The sequence below is a fragment of the Vanessa tameamea genome, chromosome 24 (assembly GCF_037043105.1).
Source record: "Vanessa tameamea isolate UH-Manoa-2023 chromosome 24, ilVanTame1 primary haplotype, whole genome shotgun sequence".
NCBI lineage: Eukaryota > Metazoa > Arthropoda > Insecta > Lepidoptera > Nymphalidae > Vanessa > Vanessa tameamea.
This window is the reverse complement of record NC_087332.1, coordinates 913,253-934,540: the sequence shown is the minus strand read 5'-3', so window position 1 is coordinate 934,540 and position 21,288 is coordinate 913,253.

Here is a 21,288-nt window from a genome sequence, read left to right as displayed (position 1 = left end):
TTCGAAATCTGATTACTGGTAACAAGGACGGTCAATTGAAACATTGTACCACAATTGATATAAAAAAATGGAATGTGATACCACAATTGATATAAAAAAATGGAATGTATCACATTATTCATATTTATATATGTCAATTATTTTATTGCGTTATATATAATAAAGTTTCTAGTAAAACAGAATATTGTATCATTACATAGTATAAGACAAAGTCGATTACCGCTGTCTGTCCCAATGTATGCTTAGATTTTTTAAATTACACAACGGGTTTTTATGCTGTTTTTTTTTAAATAAATAGATTGATTCAAGAGTCAAGTTTATATGTATAATACATGCACAATATAATACAGAAACACTGATAATTTTAGAGGTTTCTAATGTGATGTCATAAATAAACACATTTTTTGCGCTTACATTGCAAACGCTGGCTGAACCCTATGAAATAGATCAAAATATGTAGTACAGTATTGTACACCTTATAAAGGTCTTAATAAAGTCGCAATGGTATATGTCTATCTCTTAGGAATAACCCAAAATAAGCATTTTTTATCCTTTACTTTTTAAGAGAAATAGTGGCTTATTTTCGAAGCGATTTTAAGCAATACAGTTTTAATCCTTATCCAATTGATGATTATTGTAAGACATTCTGAAGTATAATTAGTATCAACATTGCACCCATGCGAAGCCGGGGTGGGGCGCTAATATTTAATATGTAAAAAATTTTCAATGATGTTTAGGTGTGGGTTGCTGGTTACTTAGTGTCGTGAGAAAATAATTTGTAGATTAACATTTGATTGAGATGATTTTAATATCTCAATCATAATAAGTTGCAAGGGAATATATCATTTTAATGATAAAGTAAAAAAAAAAATGTAGTCGCCGGATGTGAAACATTCAAGATACAATTAATAAATATTAATAGATTTAAATAATGAATGAAGAGTAGAATTTCGTTATGGAAATGGACATATGTATGCATGGAGATGTTTGAAATACATAGTTTAAGTTTAAATGTATAAATACTTAAGTTATATACTTATAGAAGAGTGCAGGAAGCTTAAAATGATACGTCATCATGTTATAACTAAATTATACTCGTAACGTATAATATAACGTAACCGGTTTTCATGGGTACGCCACTCCGAGGTCCCGGTTTCGATTACCGGCCGAGTCGATGTAGAAAAAGTTCATGAGTTTTCTATGTTGTCTTGGGTCTGGGTGTTTGTGGTACCGTATTTACTTCTGATTTTTCATAACACAAGTGCTTCAGCTACTTACATTGGGATCAGAGTAATGTATGTAATGTTGTTCAATATTTATATTTATAATTATTTATAACGTGTAACGTTTTGATGACTTATTTAGTTTTTTTTTTTTTAAATACATATTTATTTTGAAAATAGAATGTGTCGTTCATTTCTTTTAAGTATTTCAATTTAAAAAATATTCTTATAAAGTTCTAAAAGAAATGATTTAAGTTTCATTAATATTTTATAGGCAAGTATAAAATGAATGAGACGTAAGTACCCTTAAAATTTCTTAAGCTCTAAAGCCTTTTTAACTTCTTTTTATTTTGAAGCAGCGAAATGGGTTGAAATTAAAATAAAATGGACTTTCATAAAAAAGTTAAGATTTTTTTTTGGTCCCAGAATAAAATCGATAAAATCGTAGTGACGTTATTCGTTTTCATTTTGTATTGTTAGTAATCGATACTCGTATCCAAAAGGGTAGGTCTTGTCTTATTAGCTGGTAAGTGATCCTCGTTGTTAACTTCCAGGCAGGGTGTATTAAAAATATATACAATTGTATTTAACTAAAATAATTTTGTATTTTCAAATGTTGAAAAAGAGTAACTACTGAGTCTCTTGTCGGTTTTTCTCGGTAGAATCTGCAATTCCGAACAGGTAGCTTCGCTGAATATAATTTGTTAAATGGCGATTCAAAAGTGCGTCTAAAAGGGTACTTGAATAAAGTATATTTTGATTTTGATATATACTTGATAGAGATATAAATTATCATATCATATATTAGACTATTCCAATAATTATAATATTAAATACATAGTTGTGCTTACATATAAATGATTCAAACTGATATATCATAATATTTAACTCTCTCATACTTGATGGTCTAACGCCAGAGGCTTGGTACAGAAGTGTAGTGGCGATCTTCAAAAAGAGTGATAAAACCCTATTGAAGAATTACAGACCCATCTCACTTCTGAGCCATGTTCAACGCAACGAATTTTTTTTGAGTGGCGATCTCGAAACGGAAGGCGCAGGTTGGCGGACAGGCGGTACCCGTCCGCCAAATTCGGGCATAACATGGTATTCCTTGGGTACTAAGACGTTAAGTGCCTGTTAGTTACAATAGCTCACTCACCCTAACAAACTCAAACTAGAACAGTACAAGACTAGATATTGCTGTTTGGAGATATAACATATAATGACTGGATGATACCTACCCTCACGTGCTTGCACAATTCTTTTCCACCAAGTGGTACCTACAAACATATTTTAATGTAATATTTAATTTTATAGGAACTTAAGGGAACACCCTGTACATCGTAGGTAAATATCACATTAAATAAACTAAGGTGCAAAACATACAGACAGAATTTATACAGCTATAAAACCAAGGAACATTAAACACAAAATGTAGCAGATATCGTATAACAACTACATGTAGCAATAAATTTCAATGCTTTAAAATTGGTAAAATCAAAATTGAACTTAAACGAATTTGAGCATTAATTCATACACAAAGAGTGCAATTTTAAATGGCGTGTCAAACTAAATAGACGATTTTAAAATCTCTAATTTTATGGCTAAGCGATTTTGAGTTTTATTTCAATGTATTAAGACTGGGTTAGATATTGTTAGGACGGTTTTGATTCCTCGTTAGTTTTGGCTAGGAAAGTTATTGAAACTTTTGAGACATAAAGTTTAAGAAACAATTCGATGTTCGTGAAAGAGTTTTTAAAGTTTTGGAGATGTGAAAGTCATTTTTTGCCCTTGAATAGAAAATAAATGAGTTTACGATATTGTGAATACGGTACTTGCAAAATAAGGATCGTATGTTACTGTTATATGTGACTTTGTAACTTAACTTTCAATGAATAGTGAATATTGAGATCTGAATTTTTTTTTTGGTAAGTCGTAATAGCTCATTTTTCAAAAATCGACCTTAAATTATTGCTAATAAAAGACAGTCTTGTCATGATAAAACTATAAGATACGTCTCTGATTCCAATTGATTATACTTCATTTTTGGTAAGGTCCAAAGTTCCAGAATGGATTTGAGATTATTTGCTACAAAAACCTTATTTTCTCCATATAAACTTTAATTATGCCAAATCTCTTAATTTTACGTGCAATATGCTTAACAAGATAAACAAAATGTTCTGTTCGCGTATAATAAATAAAAGGAGACTCCAATTAATAAATCAATAAATTAGTATAATATAGATTCATAAAAATTAACTAAAGATTTGTATTTTTATGTGGGTTAAGTTTATTTGTATATAAATTAAGCTACACTAACCCTATTCAGCTTAACAAAGATAGTAATTTAGCTAAGCTGTAGCAAAGCTACAGTCAACGTAGTGCTACGATGTACTGCTACGAGATACGAGTGTTACCCTTTAAAATAATCCATTGGAATGAATTAACTTTATCTTAATCGTTTTATGAATTATCAGAGTAGTACCTCACCGGCAGTATTTGCCTGTATTATAAATGATCAGGTTTGAACATCACATAAGTGATTATGATTAAGAAGAACTGAACAATACTGTGCAAAACCTGTAATATCTGTTTTTATGGCATAGTTAAGCAGACTGACAAATAGTCACCAATTCCCACCGATAATGGCACCGTTAAAAACTAACCAATCCTTATATCGAAAATGCAACACCAACTTTGAGAACTAGCTGGCACATACTGGCTTACTTGTCCTTCATACCGGAACACAAAAATACTAAATATTGTTACTTGGTGATAGAATATATTATGAGTGGATGGTACCCTAGATGGGTACACAAAGCTTTACTACCAAGTAAAAAAGAACTGAAATATTATATCAATGAGTAACCTCCATATTTATATTTTATGAATAAGATTTACATAAAGTAAAATATTTTTAGGTAAATAAAAAATATGTTTGATTACTGTTTTTGTGTGTATATTTTTCTTATTAGTTGTAAGTGTTGTGTGTCAGTTGAGATCAGGTTATAGAAGGAATATTATTAATAATGTTTTTTTTAATTAAGCGAATTTCTTATTTTCAATGTAACTTAAAAAGCCTTAATAAATAAAAACCTCTATAAAAAAAAGAGCGATATTATAGCATAGAGTTTGAAAAAAAGCATAGGAGAAAGCTCCATTATAAAGAATTACTAACATTAATATTTACCCCTCCATTTAAGCTTAACGCTTGTGTTAGGAGTGGGGACAATACCCTAAGGGGTCAGAATCGATCCTGTGACTTTTTACATCGCTATGCCGCCCTTAAACCATTGCGCTATTGACGCTTTATTTTAGTTACTTCATTTAAATTCAACATGTATATATTTAATCGTAGACACTCTACTTGATGATGTAACTTCATTTGTGTAAACAGTATCTACAGTTACTTCTCGATGTTTCTCCTCTTTGTAGATGCATACGGATCCTTTGGCAGCTTCAATTATTCAATTTATTAATCCTACAAAACGACGCCTACTTAAATATAGTATTTAAATTTTAATTTAGATTCCTATTCCAATTTTTAATTTAATAATAAAATTTAAGTATCATAAAAAATGGAGTATGTTAGACTCTGCGATATAATTGACGTTTACGCAATTGTAGTATAAAATATTAAAACAAACTTTTACTTTATAATATTTATAAGTATATATAATTAAAATATTTTTATTTATAATTTATGTTGATGTGGTTCGTTTATAAATTAATTTTAAGTTTTATAGTCAATCTTACCAGCTACAGGCGAAGCTAATAGAAGCATGTTTAAAATCGTTCCAGTTAAGTGGGTATGCATTCGAGTTTCAAAGCAAATATTTGATTACTTCGTGAAGTGCCTCGTTTAATTAAAAGCTAAAATTCATTTATGTTTATAGACAACAATTTGCTAAGTATAATGATGTTGTACTGACCAATCTCAAGGCGGACCAGTCAAATACGCAGAGCATATTATAGTGTACGAGTGTGTGCACAATCACAAATGCACTCTACTTCGTCACCCATAATCCGATAGGACTGCAAATCCGACAAGACCAAAAAGGGTTTCAGCGTAGGAACACGCTTACAGACAAATCTTTTGCTAAGTAAATCGATCCGATTGTCAAACTGTTTACACTTAGAACACAAATCAAACAAAACAAAGCCATTAAACTTTACCTTGATTTGAACCCATTCGGTTCGATCGGCGTATTCTATTCACTGAAACAATGTGGCTTGTAAATAAAATACCTGTTATAAGACAGTACTTAGTTCGTAATATTTAGACAGACTTAATATTAATTTCAACCAGAAACATAAATCAACGAAACGGTCGTGTACGTTCGTCACTGTCGGTCTAAATGCTAGCTTTGTTTGTGAGAATATTAATTCCCCCATTTCGGACAGCCGGAAAGTTAAAATTAGACAAAGTAATATGAACGGAACCAATTCATTTAAGTGGACTGATGAAAATTTAAATAACGAAATTGCATTAATAGATAATAGCAAGATAGATTTTTCTTTATTTTAAATAGGTAAGTGGTCACCGCTGGCCATAAATATTGGTGCCATAAGAAATTTTAATCATTCCTTACGTTTCCAATGCGCCATTGTTATGCCCCTTGAGTCACTAATACTTACATACATACACAGTATAATAGTTCTGTACAAATGTCTACATTTAAATGTATTTAGTTGTAGGAGTAATTACATTGGCTCACTCACATTTCAAACTGTCTGTTTGACGGGCTTGCACAACACTGGACGACCTAATACACAATTTATAATGACTATGTAACAAGACAAGATATGATCAACAAATTCTTAGAGACTTTTTTAGAAAAGACTAAAATGATACGAGTATTCAATTAAAACATTTAATCCATTAAGACCCACAATTTTTTGAATAGCCTAAGCCTTTGTAAGTTTTATTATAATAATAGTTGTAAAATTTTTAAAACATGGCCCTTGTTTGAGAACTTTGTTTCTAAGCGTGGGTTGTTGCAACTTGATGTATCTATTTGATATTACGTAAACACTAGCTTTACTGACGTCACTTGAAAATGATAAATGATTCATTCTACAGACCGAAGAAACGCTTTAAATTTACTTGAAAAATTCAACTTCCTTTTAAATGTCAAGTTTATAAGAAAACGATTTACTAAGGTTGGAACAATACAATGTTCGATACGATATGATAAATGATCGGACATACATAAAAACTACATAACTTAGATCACTAAGTAACTTTCACATCGACTGTATCGGTATACGGTCTATGTGAAAGCTACAGTCATACCTACTAACACATTCCTTAATATTAACTGGCGGAAAACGAAGAAAAAGGACAAAGGTTTGTTGTGACTCGAAATTCCACGTATGATTTTTTTTTTCTAAGTTATCGGTAGGCGCCCATAGACAATGGCACTGTAAAAAATATTAATCATTCCTTACATCACCAATGCGCCACCAACCTTGTAAACTAAGATGTTATGTCCCTTGTGCCTGTAGTTACACTGGCTCACTCACCCTTCAAACCGGAACACAACAATACTGAGTACTGCTGTTTGGCGGTAGAATATGTTACAAAGCAACACAACAACAAGTATTTTAAATCCATCGTTTTGGCTTTAAAATCCGGGTCGGGATATAAAATAAATTAATGGATAACAGTTTAGCTTTTGATATTGCGCCTGAACTCTACCTCGTGTTGCCATCCTAACGGATTATGAGAGAGCATTTTTCGTTTATATATATAAATAGTTCTGCGTAAATGTCTAGCTAGTCTTGAGAATGGCTTGACCGAAACCGGTCATACTACCATCAAATAAATTTATTTCGGTATACTTTATTGCACCTTACAAAAGAACAGATTGCATCCGAATTACATTGTAAAATTACTGAAAGCCTCTCAAATAAATCCTTCTCAAATACTTTTTGGTGACAGGAGGTTTGTACAAAAAAAAAAAAAAACAAAAATTAAAAACAATTATTTACAATTATTGAATAAGCTAAAAGTATATCTTGATCAGTTATTATCTATGTTTTCGTAGTTAATGCCATAAAATGTATATTTTCTCTTGGACATGAAACCAACTTTGCCAATATTCTTGTGAAATGTTATATTTTCAATAAGTATTAAGAATATCCTTCAAATCTCTCGCGAAGGCAATTTATTGGACTTATGATATCGTCTTGGAGACATCTCGTTTATACCATTGTTTGTATTTCCGACTAAAGTTGCGGTTCGACTCGAGACTTTATGAAGCGTTTTAACATTTAATTATTTTGTTACATTTTATTGTACACTATATGAACATGGTAAAAAATTGCTCCAAATTAGAGTAGAATTTCACTTGGTAGGGCTTTGTGCAAGCCCGTCTGGGTAGGTACCATCCACTCATCAGATATTCTACCGCCAAACAACAGTACTCGGTATTGTTGTGTTCTTGTTTGAGGGGTGAGTGAGCCAGTGTAACTACATGCATAAAGGACATAACATATTTCTTATAAGCTGTGCAGTTGCTGTTAATACCAGTAGCTCATATTGTCAAAGTAAAAATTTAAAACATAAGAAATATTCAAATCTAATTATTTATAGTATATATGTTAGTAAAATACTTTAGTTGTTATGTGCAACAATATTAAATATATGTAGGATAGTGGGCGGAATTAGACGGATCGTCAGGAGGTCGGGTTCCCATTTTTAAGAAACAACAATGAAGGTTTTAAATAACAATAGATTTTTATTTACAATAATTACAATTGTAATAGTCTTAAAATAATTTACACACAATCTAAACAATCTAAAACAACAAGCAAACAGACAAGCCAGTGATATACAGCCAAATCAATATGCCGAAAGGCAGCGTAACCGCGTACAAGCGGGCAAGTACAGCTAACTAAATAGCGTAGCAAAGGCAGTCAAGCCTGAGGGGTAAACCGACAGTTTTGTCGGGAGCTAGAGCTCTTGCTTGAGTCGATCCTCGGAATCGACTGAAGACTAGCCAGTGAACACGGTATTTATACCCTAGCCCCTACTCCCAACAACTCTGTCCGTGGCGCGAAACGCCAGCCACGTGTTTACCAAAATGTAAATACAAAGCAATTAAATCTGCTAGCAAGGTAAAAGTCACAAAATATTCCAATATGAATTATCGTTAATCAAGAACAGACAATTTGAAGTTATTTCTAGGTGAAACGAATTAAACAATCGTTTATAATGTTTCATAACGCTATTAACAATTACCGAAATCGGAACTAGTCGTCATAAGTCAATCGCAGATAGCTAGTAAATCATACCAGATATAATTAGGAATTGTCGTAAAAGATTTGCATTAAAAATCTAGCTAATTGTAATTATCATCGAGTAAACAACAAATCAATCAAGTTGGGTACTTTTATCATTATGTTGATGTGACGACTGACTCCGACATATAGATAACCAAATTTATAAATAAAAAATATAGCATTACAGCATAATTTCGTTGTAAAGTAAAGTAATTACTTTTAAAGTCAGTTAATATAAAAAAAAAACTTACCTTAGCATTGCATCTCACATCTTCGAATACAACCTCATCCCAAGTCCGTTCGTAAAACGACGACACTGGACTTTCCTGTGAACAAATTTCGCAACCCCGCCCGAGAGAATTTCGTCCGATATTTTATATATTTTGTTCAAGTTTAAGTGCTTTGTGACATGAGTAGATCAGATTTACTGACACTACACCGACTAAATAGCGATAATTTTGTAGGTCAGACGAAATGAAACGATGTTGTCCGACGAATTTCGTAATTAAAGATTTTTAATCAATACGAATAGTATTGTGTAAGACCGAGATGGTTCAGTGGTTAGAACGCATGCATTTTAACCGAGCAAGCAACCAACACGCAATATACATGTGCTGAATTTGTGTTTATAATAAATTCATCTTGTGCTTGGCGTGAAAGAAAACGTCGTGAGGAAACCTGCATGTTTGTAATTCCAATGAATATCTGCAAGAAATTTATAAACCAACCCGCATTAGAACAGCGTAGTTTAATAAGCTCCAAAACCTTCTCCTATAGGGGGAGGAGGCCTTTACCCAGCAGTGGGTCACTTAAAGTCTGTTAGGTACGAAATAATATTTTATTTTATTTTAAATACATTTTTACGCTGGGAATTAAAATGTTATGTGCCTTGTGCCTTTACAGTGTCTCCCTCCAACGATACAAACTGGGTTACCATCGAGTTGTTCTTACAACCGTAAACCTATTTTGCCAACGGCGACCATTTTCAAAGGAGACTTAACACTTAACTGAAAACAAAAATATATTATTTTATCTTACATGTTAATATTAATGAGTAGATAGATTTAATTCCATACGCTTCCAAATGCCCCAACATTTCAACTCTAACAGGATGTATCTATTTTCAATCTATTACTTTTGAAAATTAGATTAACATATATTCAAATAAACCTATTTCATAGTCCTATTATTATGGCCTAGGGCGTTAACCTGCGTCGAGCTGTCAAATACAGTCAGTTCGATAAAAAGCTGTCTACAAGCCAACGACATTACAGATAACATATTTTAACGATGACGTTAACAAACATAATAATAGACAAGGTATGAAGGTATATTCGAAATAAAGGTGACAATAACATGTTAATATCACTCATAATAATAATAGTTTTGATTTATTTATGTTAAACTAGCTACTAGACCATTCATTCATTATATTTAACAGAGATATACAACTATGTCGTTGTGAACTGTACTTTGTAACAGATTCTAGATTGCTTTGACATAAATAATCTAGTCTTGCAAATTCAATTAGTGTATTATATTTTTCCAAATGTCAAGTTAATTTGTAAACGGTGGTACAGTTGAAATATTGACGAATCAAAAATGTTTTTGAATTGATTTGATTAATCTTCATTGGATAATATTTTCGACGAAATTCACAATCGTATTTCGGCCAATTTCCTTCCTCGTGAATCGCTCCGTCCATTAGTGAATATCGTATAAAAATCTGTTTGGTATTTTTTGAGTTAATCGTGTACATACGCGGCGTGCGACATTATTTTATAAAATGTAGTGATTATTGTTTTCTATAAAGGACTTCCCAAATACTCTTAATTCTATCAGTCTTGAGCTATCCATTTTTCTATACAACGATTTCATCGTCCCAATATTTTCTAAATAAATTTATATTTCTCCATATATGTTCATACGTGCCTTGGGAAACATAGCTTTATTAATTCGACTTGAATTTTTGCTCCAAATTTAAATGTTATAAAACTAAACAAGTTGATTTTTCGGTCTGTATCTTGATAGATGTCCGAAAATCCACAACAGCGCGATTTTTAAGACATGTTCTGCCTCGCACAACCACTCTGTGGAACCAGCTTTCGCTGGCGGTTTTTTCGAACCGATACGACTTGGGAACCTTCAAGAAAAGAGCGTACTCCTTCCTGAACGGCCGGCAACGCACATGCAAGCCCCCCGGCGTTGCAGATGTCCATGGGCGGTGGTAGTCACTTTCCATCAGGTGAGCCTCCTGCTCGTTTGCCACCTCTAACATAAAAAAAAAACATCAAAAATTAAAGTTATCACATTATTATACATGATTTGGCTCACATACTTTAATTGTACGTTGGACAGTGTTGAATCGAATTTGAATTTTTTTTTTTAATTTAATATGCTGTAAAGAATGTTTAAGTAAAGTAAATCAATTTAGATATAAAATCGAATCTTAATTAATGAATTAGTTAATTTTATGTTTGAATTACTTCATAAGTGTTTTCTAAACTGTTTAATTCAATAATAATTTGCCATTCAAAAAATTCATAAATTATATTCTATTAGTATCGTAAGTTATAACTAAGCATACGCGTAATAGATGGCGCTAGTGTACTCTTGAATCGCGGTATAGTTTCGCTCACGTCAACATCATACTCACCCATACTAATTTTGCTTTGCGCATCCGACCACTAGATGGCGTTGTATTAATCCTAGATCACGCAATAGTTTTGTTTAATAATTTGTACAATACATTTCTTTACTTTAATAAAGTTTGAGTTTTATCAACAGTGTGGAGTTTTAGTTTAAAAGTGCAAGTAAGGACATCTGGTGCCGAAACCCGGGAATTGTGTGGAATTTGGATTACAGTGTTATGAATAGTGTATGTTCGGGACTTGTGTGGAATTTGGATTACAGTGTTATGAATAGTGTATGTTCGGAATAAAAAATTGTGGACTACGGTGAGTTGTGTTAAAGACTTATATTTGCATTTAAAAGGACTTAGAAAATTTGGATTAAAAAATTGACTTAGAAAAATTTGGATTAAAAATTGACTTAGAAAAATTTGCATTAAAAACACTTAGAAAATTTGGATTAAAAATTGACTTAGAAAAATTTGGATTAAAAATTGACTTAGAAAAATTTGCATTAAAAACACTTAGAAAATTTGGATTAAAAATTGACTCAGAAAAAATTGGTTTAAAAAGGACTTAAGAAATATTTTGGAAATTGTACAATGGAGAAGTTACTTATGAAACAGGAAGATACATTAGAGCAATTAAAGAAAGCTTTTATAAATTATAAAAAAACATCCAAAGATAGATTGAAGGCTTCTTATATAGAATCAAAATTAGAAAACTTAAATAGATTATTCGAAGCTTTCATCAATATACACGGTGATATAGTTGGCAGTATTAAGAGAGAGGAAAAGGCTAAATTACCATACTTCACCGAAGATATGTACACAGTATTTGAAGATATTTATACAGAATATAAAGCTAGAATCAAGGATGATCTCCGATTGTTTAGTGCAAATGCCTTTTCACCACAAGCACATGGTCCTGAAGGATTGGTCCTATCGAATACAAAGGTGAAATTACCACAGATCCAATTACCAAAATTTTCTGGACTATATGAGGAATGGCAAACCTTTCACGATATGTTTACCTCATTAATTCATCAAAATACTGCATTGAGTCCAGTACAGAAGATGCACTATTTAAAGAGTAGTCTAACAGGGGAACCGGAAATATTACTAAGGAATTTAACCACAACAGATTCTAATTATGAAGACGCTTATGAGCAATTGATTCGCCGTTATAACAACAAACGCTATAACTGCAACGAAATCATGAAACGTTTACTCTCACAAAGAAATGCCACTGATTCTGCAAGTTCCATCAAGTCACTACTGGATGTTACATCTTCATCGCTTAAATCATTGCAAAACATGGGCATAGATACCACCTCATGGGATGTAATCGTTAACTATATCGTGGTCTCAAGACTTGATTCAGAATCAAGAAAGTTGTGGGAAGCAAAGGTCAGTGAGTTAGACTCGGACACATTACCGACGTGGAATCAACTAGTAAATTTCTTAGAGTCAAGATTCCGGACATTCGAAATGATTAGTGGCAACAACAAGTCCGTCGTAAAATCCCCAACTATGCACTACAACAACACCAAACCGAAAGTGTTTCATTCCACCGCCCAAGAAGATAATAAACGAGCAAATCCTACTTGTACTATTTGCAAAGGTCAGCATCTATTGTATCAATGCAAACAATTTGCAAAGCAGACTCCTAAAGAGAGAACCGAAATAATACAATCAAGGAGACTCTGCTTCAATTGTTTTGCACCTACACATTCCGTTAAAGAATGTCGATCGTCAACTTGCTGCCGCCGCTGCGGCAGACGACACCACACACTGTTGCATCTGGAGAGGAGCGAACTACCAAGTTTAGCAGAAGCTCAATCTATCAATAAGGACAATATTGAAAAGGAGACACCAGTGGTAGCTCATTTAGTTACTAAAAAAAATCAGAAGGAGATGTTGTTGGCTACTGCAATAGTCAGAGCAAGTTCTGCCAATGGGTACTCACAAGTTGTACGAGTTCTTATTGATCCATGTTCAGAGGGTTCTTTTATAAATAAAGCAACGACACAATCACTGGGTTTAAAGAGAACCAATATCAATGGTCTAGTCTCTGGTATAGGTGATAAGTTAGCAAGATCAAGAAACATGGTGTCATTAAGCTTAGAGTCTATTCACAACCAAAAATCAAGGCACACAATAAATGTTGATGCTTACGTATTGAGAAAGTTGACATCATTTTTACCAACATGTCAAACAAAGATTACCGACTGGCCAGAAATTAAGAGCCTTAGCTTGGCTGACCCTGAGTATGGATCACCTGCAAAAATCGATATGATTCTAGGAGTAGAAGTATATGAAGACATAATTCTAAAAGGCCTCTTAAAACATCCAACAGAGAAGGGCCCGATAGCACAAGAGACACAATTTGGTTGGGTTCTATCAGGTCGAGTAAGAACCAATTTAATTTCAACAAACCCCCAATTAGTTGGTTTTCATATACGAGTAAAGGAGGATGACCTATTAAAAAAATTCTGGGAAATTGAAAGAGAGCCTGATGCAATTTCGAAGAAGTTTACTAAAGAAGAACTCAAGTGTGAACAATTTTTTGAAGCCACTACTACAAGAGACAACGAAGGTCGATACGTGGCGCAATTACCTTTCAAAGAGCATAAGCCAAGATGTGTTGAAGGTAAGACAAGAGATATAGCCTTGCGTAGATTCTACTACTTAGAGCGAAAATTACAAAATAATCCACCACTATATGAAGAATATAAACGCGTAATTAATGGATACAAAGACCAAAATCATATGGTACGGATTCAGAAAATTGATGACATACATAACACAAAGGCTGTGTACTTGCCTCATCATCCAGTGGTCCGAGAGGATAAAGAGACTACAAAGGTACGCATTGTCTTCGATGCGTCATGCAAAGGTATTAACAGAGTGTCCTTAAACGATTGTTTTCTTGTTGGACCGAAGCTGCAGCAAGATCTGCGCCACATTTTGATGCGATGGAGACGTCATCCTTTTTGCATACTAGCAGATTTGGTACAAATGTACAGACAAGTTCGAGTTGACGAGAAGGACACTGACTTTCAGCGCATTCTTTGGCGATCGAACCCTAATGATCCAATTGAACATTATAAACTTTTGAGACTTACTTTCGGTACAGCCTGTGCTCCTTATTTGGCTGTTAAGGCATTACAACAACTTGCAAAGGATGAGGAAGCACAGTACCCGCGTGCAGCTAAAATCGCCCTTCAGGATTATTACATAGATGACCTGCTAACAGGATGTGAGACGGAGATGGAAGCAGTAGAGATATTTGAAGAAATGAATAACCTGATGAGTGCAGGTGGGTTTTGTTTACAAAAATGGTGTAGTAACAGTGAGAGATTAATGAATCATATTCAAGAAGAGTGTAAGAAATTAGACCAACCCTTAATTTTTAAAATCAATAATATGATTAAGGTGTTGGGTATTAGTTGGAATAAAAACAGTGATAGTTTCGAATATACACTACAATTACCAAATTTATGTGAAAGTATTACGAAGCGCAAGGTTCTATCTGAAATTGCTAGATTATATGATCCAATGGGATGGATTTCGCCGGTAATTATAACAGCCAAGATATTCATCCAAAAATTATGGAAGGCTAAGTTAGAATGGGATGAGAAATTACCAGCCGAGTTGTACAAAGAATGGTGCTCATTTCGTCAAGATCTGCACAACGTAAGAAATATAGTTATACCAAGATGGTTACAGTCTCATAAAGGTGACAAAATAGAACTACACACGTTTGCAGATGCATCTCAAGCAGCGTACGCTGGTGCTGTATATATGAAAGTGACGGATGGTTTTGGCAATATTCGTGTTAATTTAGTGACATCCAAAACGAAGGTATCTCCAGTTGAGAAAGAAATTAGCATTCCTCGGCTAGAATTATGCGCCGCCTTACTTGCGACTAAATTGATACACGAAGTTTCGCAAATTATGCAAATACCTAAAGAAGATTTATACGCATGGTCAGATTCCACAGTTGTATTAGCTTGGGTCCGTGGAGAACCGACGCGATGGAATACATTTGTTAGTAACAGAGTTTCTGAAATTCATACCATGCTAGATTCCAGTCAGTTCCGTCACATCGAAACAATTAATAATCCTGCAGATTGTGCTTCGAGAGGTATAAAGGGTGCTGATTTAGCTGGTCTCATGCTGTGGTGGCACGGTCCAAACTGCCTTCACCACAATAGTACATATGTTTTACGCGATGATTTCTCCACCACTATTGAGGAGCGACCCATAAAGACTTTAACAGCCATCATTCAATCAGAAGAGGAATTGGTCTGGACGAGATTTTCAAACTTAACAAGAATGGTCAGGATTTTAGCTTATTGTAAGAGATACATAGACATATTAAAGTTATCTAAGAAAAATAGAGTAATACTATCAAAAGAACGAAGGATCAAGGAGTTTGAAATGATTACTGTGAAAGAAATGGAGGAAGTTCTTAGAACAATTATAAGAAACACCCAAAATATTTATTATGCGGAAGAAATACAACAGATAAGGTCTCATGGAGAAGTTAAAAGAAAAAGTTCACTACACACTCTCTACCCTATGTTAGACAAAAATAAAGTCTTAAGAGTAGGTGGTCGTATTAAGGAGTCAGAAGCAAGATTTGATGTGAAGCATCCAGTTATTTTACCGAGTAATAGCCATCTTACTTCATTATTAATAACTGATGCTCATTATAAAACGATGCATGGTGGGCCGCAAATCATGCTAAATTATCTACGTTCCAAGTATTGGATAGTACGGGCTAGAGAAAGAGTCAAAAAATGTTATCGAGAATGTGTTAAATGTTTACGATTTTCCCAACAAAATAACAATCAGCTTATGGGTCAGCTTCCAAAATGTAGGCTGAAACCTTCAAGACCCTTTAAATCTTCTGGTGTTGACTTCACTGGGTTTATAAATATTAGGTTCTCACCTGGAAGAGGATCAAAATCATATAAGGGGTACATATGCCTCTTCATATGTATGTCCACCAAGGCGATACATCTAGAGGCAGTATCGGACTTATCATCAAAGGGCTTCATTTCTGCATTTCGTCGATTTGTATCCCGAAGAGGACAATGCGTCGATTTATATAGTGACAATGGAACTAATTTTATAGGAGCGGAAAGAGAGTTAAGAGACATGTTCCTCAATGCACAATCAAAGCTCCCTATAGAAATCGCTCAGGTACTCGCAAACGACGGAACCTCGTGGCATTTTATCCCACCAAACGCACCCAACTTTGGTGGTCTATGGGAAGCAGGCATAAAATCAGCCAAAACACATCTTAAACGCGTAATTGGAGATTCTACTTTAACTTTCGAGGAACTCTCGACTATTTTGACCCAGATTGAAGCCTGCCTTAATTCAAGGCCCATGTCATACTTGAGTGAAGATCCCGGAGATCCACAGCCATTAACTCCCGGTCATTTTTTAATCGGTGAGCAAATGGTTGCGATTCCTGATGAGGCTTCGACTGACGTACATGTAACTGGCTTGCAGAGATGGAAGATGACACAAAAGATGATAAATGATTTTTGGAAAAAATGGTCAGAAGAATATCTAGTTAGTCTCAATCAAAGGTACAAGTGGTTCAATAAGAAGCAAGATCCGGAAATAGGCAATATTGTTGTGATTAAGGACCATAACCTACCACCAACAAAATGGTTACTTGGCAAAATAGAACAAAAACATTCTGGCCATGATGGACTCACTAGAGTATTGACTATTAAAACTAAGAATGGATTGATCAAACGTCCACTCAATAAGGTTTCTATTCTGCCAAGTACCATTTAATGTATGTGCATAACAGAAACATCGTATGTAAATTAGGTTAAGTTATTTTTAATTCGACTCCTATATGTTATTTGATATATTCTTGTACTTTGTTTTGCTTCCGTATTTCATGGTGGACGGTAAGCATGGTAAACGTTAGTTATCATTTAAGAATTTATTTATTTTATATAAATTACTAAAAGAACAAGTTCTTTGGTGGGCGGAATGTTTAATTCAATAATAATTTGCCATTCAAAAAATTCATAAATTATATTCTATTAGTATCGTAAGTTATAACTAAGCATACGCGTAATAGATGGCGCTAGTGTACTCTTGAATCGCGGTATAGTTTCGCTCACGTCAACATCATACTCACCCATACTAATTTTGCTTTGCGCATCCGACCACTAGATGGCGTTGTATTAATCCTAGATCACGCAATAGTTTTGTTTAATAATTTGTACAATACATTTCTTTACTTTAATAAAGTTTGAGTTTTATCAACAGTGTGGAGTTTTAGTTTAAAAGTGCAAGTAAGGACAAACAATATATAAAAATAGGAAAGTGGTAAATGCCTAACCGCTGGGCTCTCAAGTCCTCTCCTTTTTAAAGTGAGAGAATTTCGAGCGTAATCCACCACGCTGCTTCAATACATCCGCTGGATTGATTTTTAGTTAAACAGAAGGATATTATTTTAAATATATCTTAATTTTAAAATTCATTTTTCAATTATATATCTTATAATGGATAATATTATAATATACTTCGTTAGTTCTACGCCGTAAAATCTTTATTTTGAATGCGAATGTAATTTGCTCTACATTTAATTGACTTGACAGTAATAATTAATTATCCTTAAGACAGGTTATGTAAATAAGCCATAAAGGATAATAAGTTTCACTCTTTGTAAAGTGCCAAACCACTTGTAAATAGAGTACTTAACTAATATTTAATTATAGTCATACTTATTTTGTAAAAAAATCCTTTTTGCGTCAATACATTATTATTGTATTAAGTTATAACTAATATATATATGATATATACTTACTCAAATCTATACAAATATTATAAATGCGAAAGTAACTCTGTCTGTCTGTTGCTCTTTCACGGCCAAACCAATGAGCTGAATTTAATGAAACTGACGATCAGCCCCTAAAACGCGAGCGAAGCCGCTGGCGACAACGGGTCTTATGTAAATTAGTTGAGTTTTATTTTACATGAACAGTAGCGTTACAATGACCATAAACGCAAAATACTAGACGAAATAACTAAGTGGTTTTCAAACCACTTTTTAACATCGTTAAAAATCCATTCGGTGTCAATTGACGTGTTAAACGGTTTAACTCGGCTACGACAACGTGAAATAAAATATTATTTTTTTTATAAATTGAGATACAACAATACAGACACATTTTAAGTTTTGAGAGATTACATTTTTTTGTTGGTAAAGTTTAATATATTTTTAAATTGAGCTTTGTTGACATTAGTTGCTATTGAATATTTTCAGTTTAATTATTAATATTACTATCGTGTAACGTATTTAATACAATAAATAATACTTATAGTTCATATATCCACTAACATAGTTTTTAAGCTTGTAAAAAACAATACGGATTTGTGGTCACTGCTGTTCATTGATATTGGTGTCGTAAGAAATTTTACCAATTCCCTACAACGTCAATACTCTACCAACCGTGGGAACAGAGATGTTTTGTCCCTTGTGCGTGTAATTACACTGGCTCGCTCACCCTTCAAACCCGAGCACAGCAATAATTGCTGCTTGATGGTAGAATATATATTTAGTAAGTAGGACCCAGACAGTCTTGCACAGAGCATCAAGTGGTGCGTCTGCTTTAAATACTTCTCTGCTGTGTTTTTTTTTCTTTTTTTTTTTTTTTTTGTCATAGGTGGCAAACGAGCAGGAGGCTCACCTGGTGGAAAGTGACTACCACCGCCCATGGACATCTGCAACACCGGGGGGCTATTTTATTAAGGTACTTAAAATCGCAATTGGTTTTATTTAATTTGAAATTATTTCAAGATGTGTCACAACGACCAGATATATTTTAAACGAACAGAAGAACTTTTAATTTTTTTTTTTTAAATTTCCATGATACTAAAATAAGACAAAAGATCCATTAGCATGTACTTAGCCTTATATGTCAAAATTACGTATCACAAAAGACTCGTCCCACGATCGGTCTTAAGACATGAATACAAAGAAGGTATGAAACCTCTTGAAACAGTTCGGTTCAAACATCAATACCTGATAAGATCAGATCCAGAGAAGCTACATACATACATACTAGATAGAGCTCGTTCATTAAACAATATGAAAACTGAGCGTGTCTTTTTTATACCTACGATGACGTCACCCCAACCATACTTAAACTTCATAATAAATGACTTAAAAATTAATTACAGCTGTTTGAGCGACAAAATTAATTATCGATGGTAGATACCTCCATTGATAATGGCACAATGTTTTATTATCGTATAAATCCTTGCTTACAAAATTCCCCACCGCCGCGTTCGAGCACAAACTACAATAGTAGTACTTCGAACACGCTTGGTCGGAAAACATGTGATATCTAGTATAACCGAGATGGCCCAGTGGTTAGAACGCGTGCATCTTAACCGATGATTTCGGGTTCAAACCTAGGCAAGCACCACTGAATTTACATGTGCTTAATTTGTTTATAATTCATCTCGTGCTCGGCGGTGAAGGAAAACATCGTGAGGAAACGTGCATGTGTCTAATTTCAACGAAATTCTGCCACATGTGTATTCCACCAACCTGCATTGGAGCAGCGTGGTGGAATATGCTCCATACCTTCACCTCAACGGGAGAGGAGGCCTTAGCCCAGCAGTGGGAAATTTACAGGCTGATTATGTTTATATTATTATCTACTATAACGTAATTAAGGTAGCATTCGATATAAGATTCTTTAATTATAAGAATCTGTAACTTACCTCAAATAATATCTAAAAACGACCCAAAAACTAGAACGGGAGAATATTAAGAGATTGCTTTAAATATACTGTGCGAGCTAAGAATATTTTTAACTCGCCTCAACGGACAGCTAGAAAGGACCCAATGACAAGTACGCGTGAATATTAACCAAATATTGCAGAACTCAAACGAGGTAAAATTAACTCTCGTGATTGTGATGGACCAAATAAAAATAAAAAACATGGTAAATATCCCGTTTCGAATACTTATAGTAATAAAAATAGCCGTGTTAATTTAAAATCTTAAACCATGCATTGCCATTCAAACTACACGTGCATACAAAATTTCAGCTCAATGGGTCAAAGATATCTGCTTCTAAATTGAATTGCAAGATTTCACATAAATACTTACATTACAAGTCAAATAAAAGCTTATAAAAAGTAACTCTATCCCATCCCATACCAATTGTCCCCTTGCTAAGCTAAGGCCTCTCTCCCTTTGAGGAGAAGGTGGGAGTTTATTCCACAACACTGTTCCAATGCGGGTTGGTAGATACACATTTGGAAGAAGTTCATTGAAATTAGACACATGCAGGTTTTCTCGCGATGTTTTTCTTCATCGTCGAGAGTTAATTAATTATAAGTAAGAATTAAGTACACAAAAATTGTGTTGGCAGTGAGTTTGAATACGCAATCATCGGATTCAATGCACGCGTTCTAACCAATAGGCCATCTCGGATTTAAATATTTTAACATAAAATCCATCAATGTATGCATATGCATATAAATATAAATAAATAAATATTGGACAACATCACATACATTACTCTGATCCCAATGTAAGTAGCTAAAGCACTTGTGTTATGGAAAATCAGAAGTAACGACGGTACCACAAACACCCAGACCCGAGACAACATAGAAAACTAATGAACTTTTTCTACATCGACTCAGCCGGGAATCGAACCCGGGACCTCTGAGTGGCGTACCCATGAAAACCGGTGTACATACCATTCGACCACGGAGGTCGTCATATATCCATCATCATCACAGATTTGAAACAGAGATTTGGGCAGAATAGTATTTTTATTTTTAGTTACGTAGTCACTACTCAGGCAGGCCGGCGCCACTTCGGGCAATTTTGTAGTACCTTCAAAACCTTTTAATAACAAAGCCAGTTGAGTTATTTTCCACTTTTTAGTTCAATTTCTTTACCTTTTCGTTTTTTTTTTTTATTAATTAAAAGCTTTCGTATTTATTTTCATACGGTCATAGCTAATTCGCTTGATAAAGTATAACACATCAAACAAACGTCACGTTAACAATTTAATCATCAAAAAGGGGTTGAAAATCTCTGACGAAAAGCGATCGAAATTATGTAGTTGGAAGGTTCTGCCT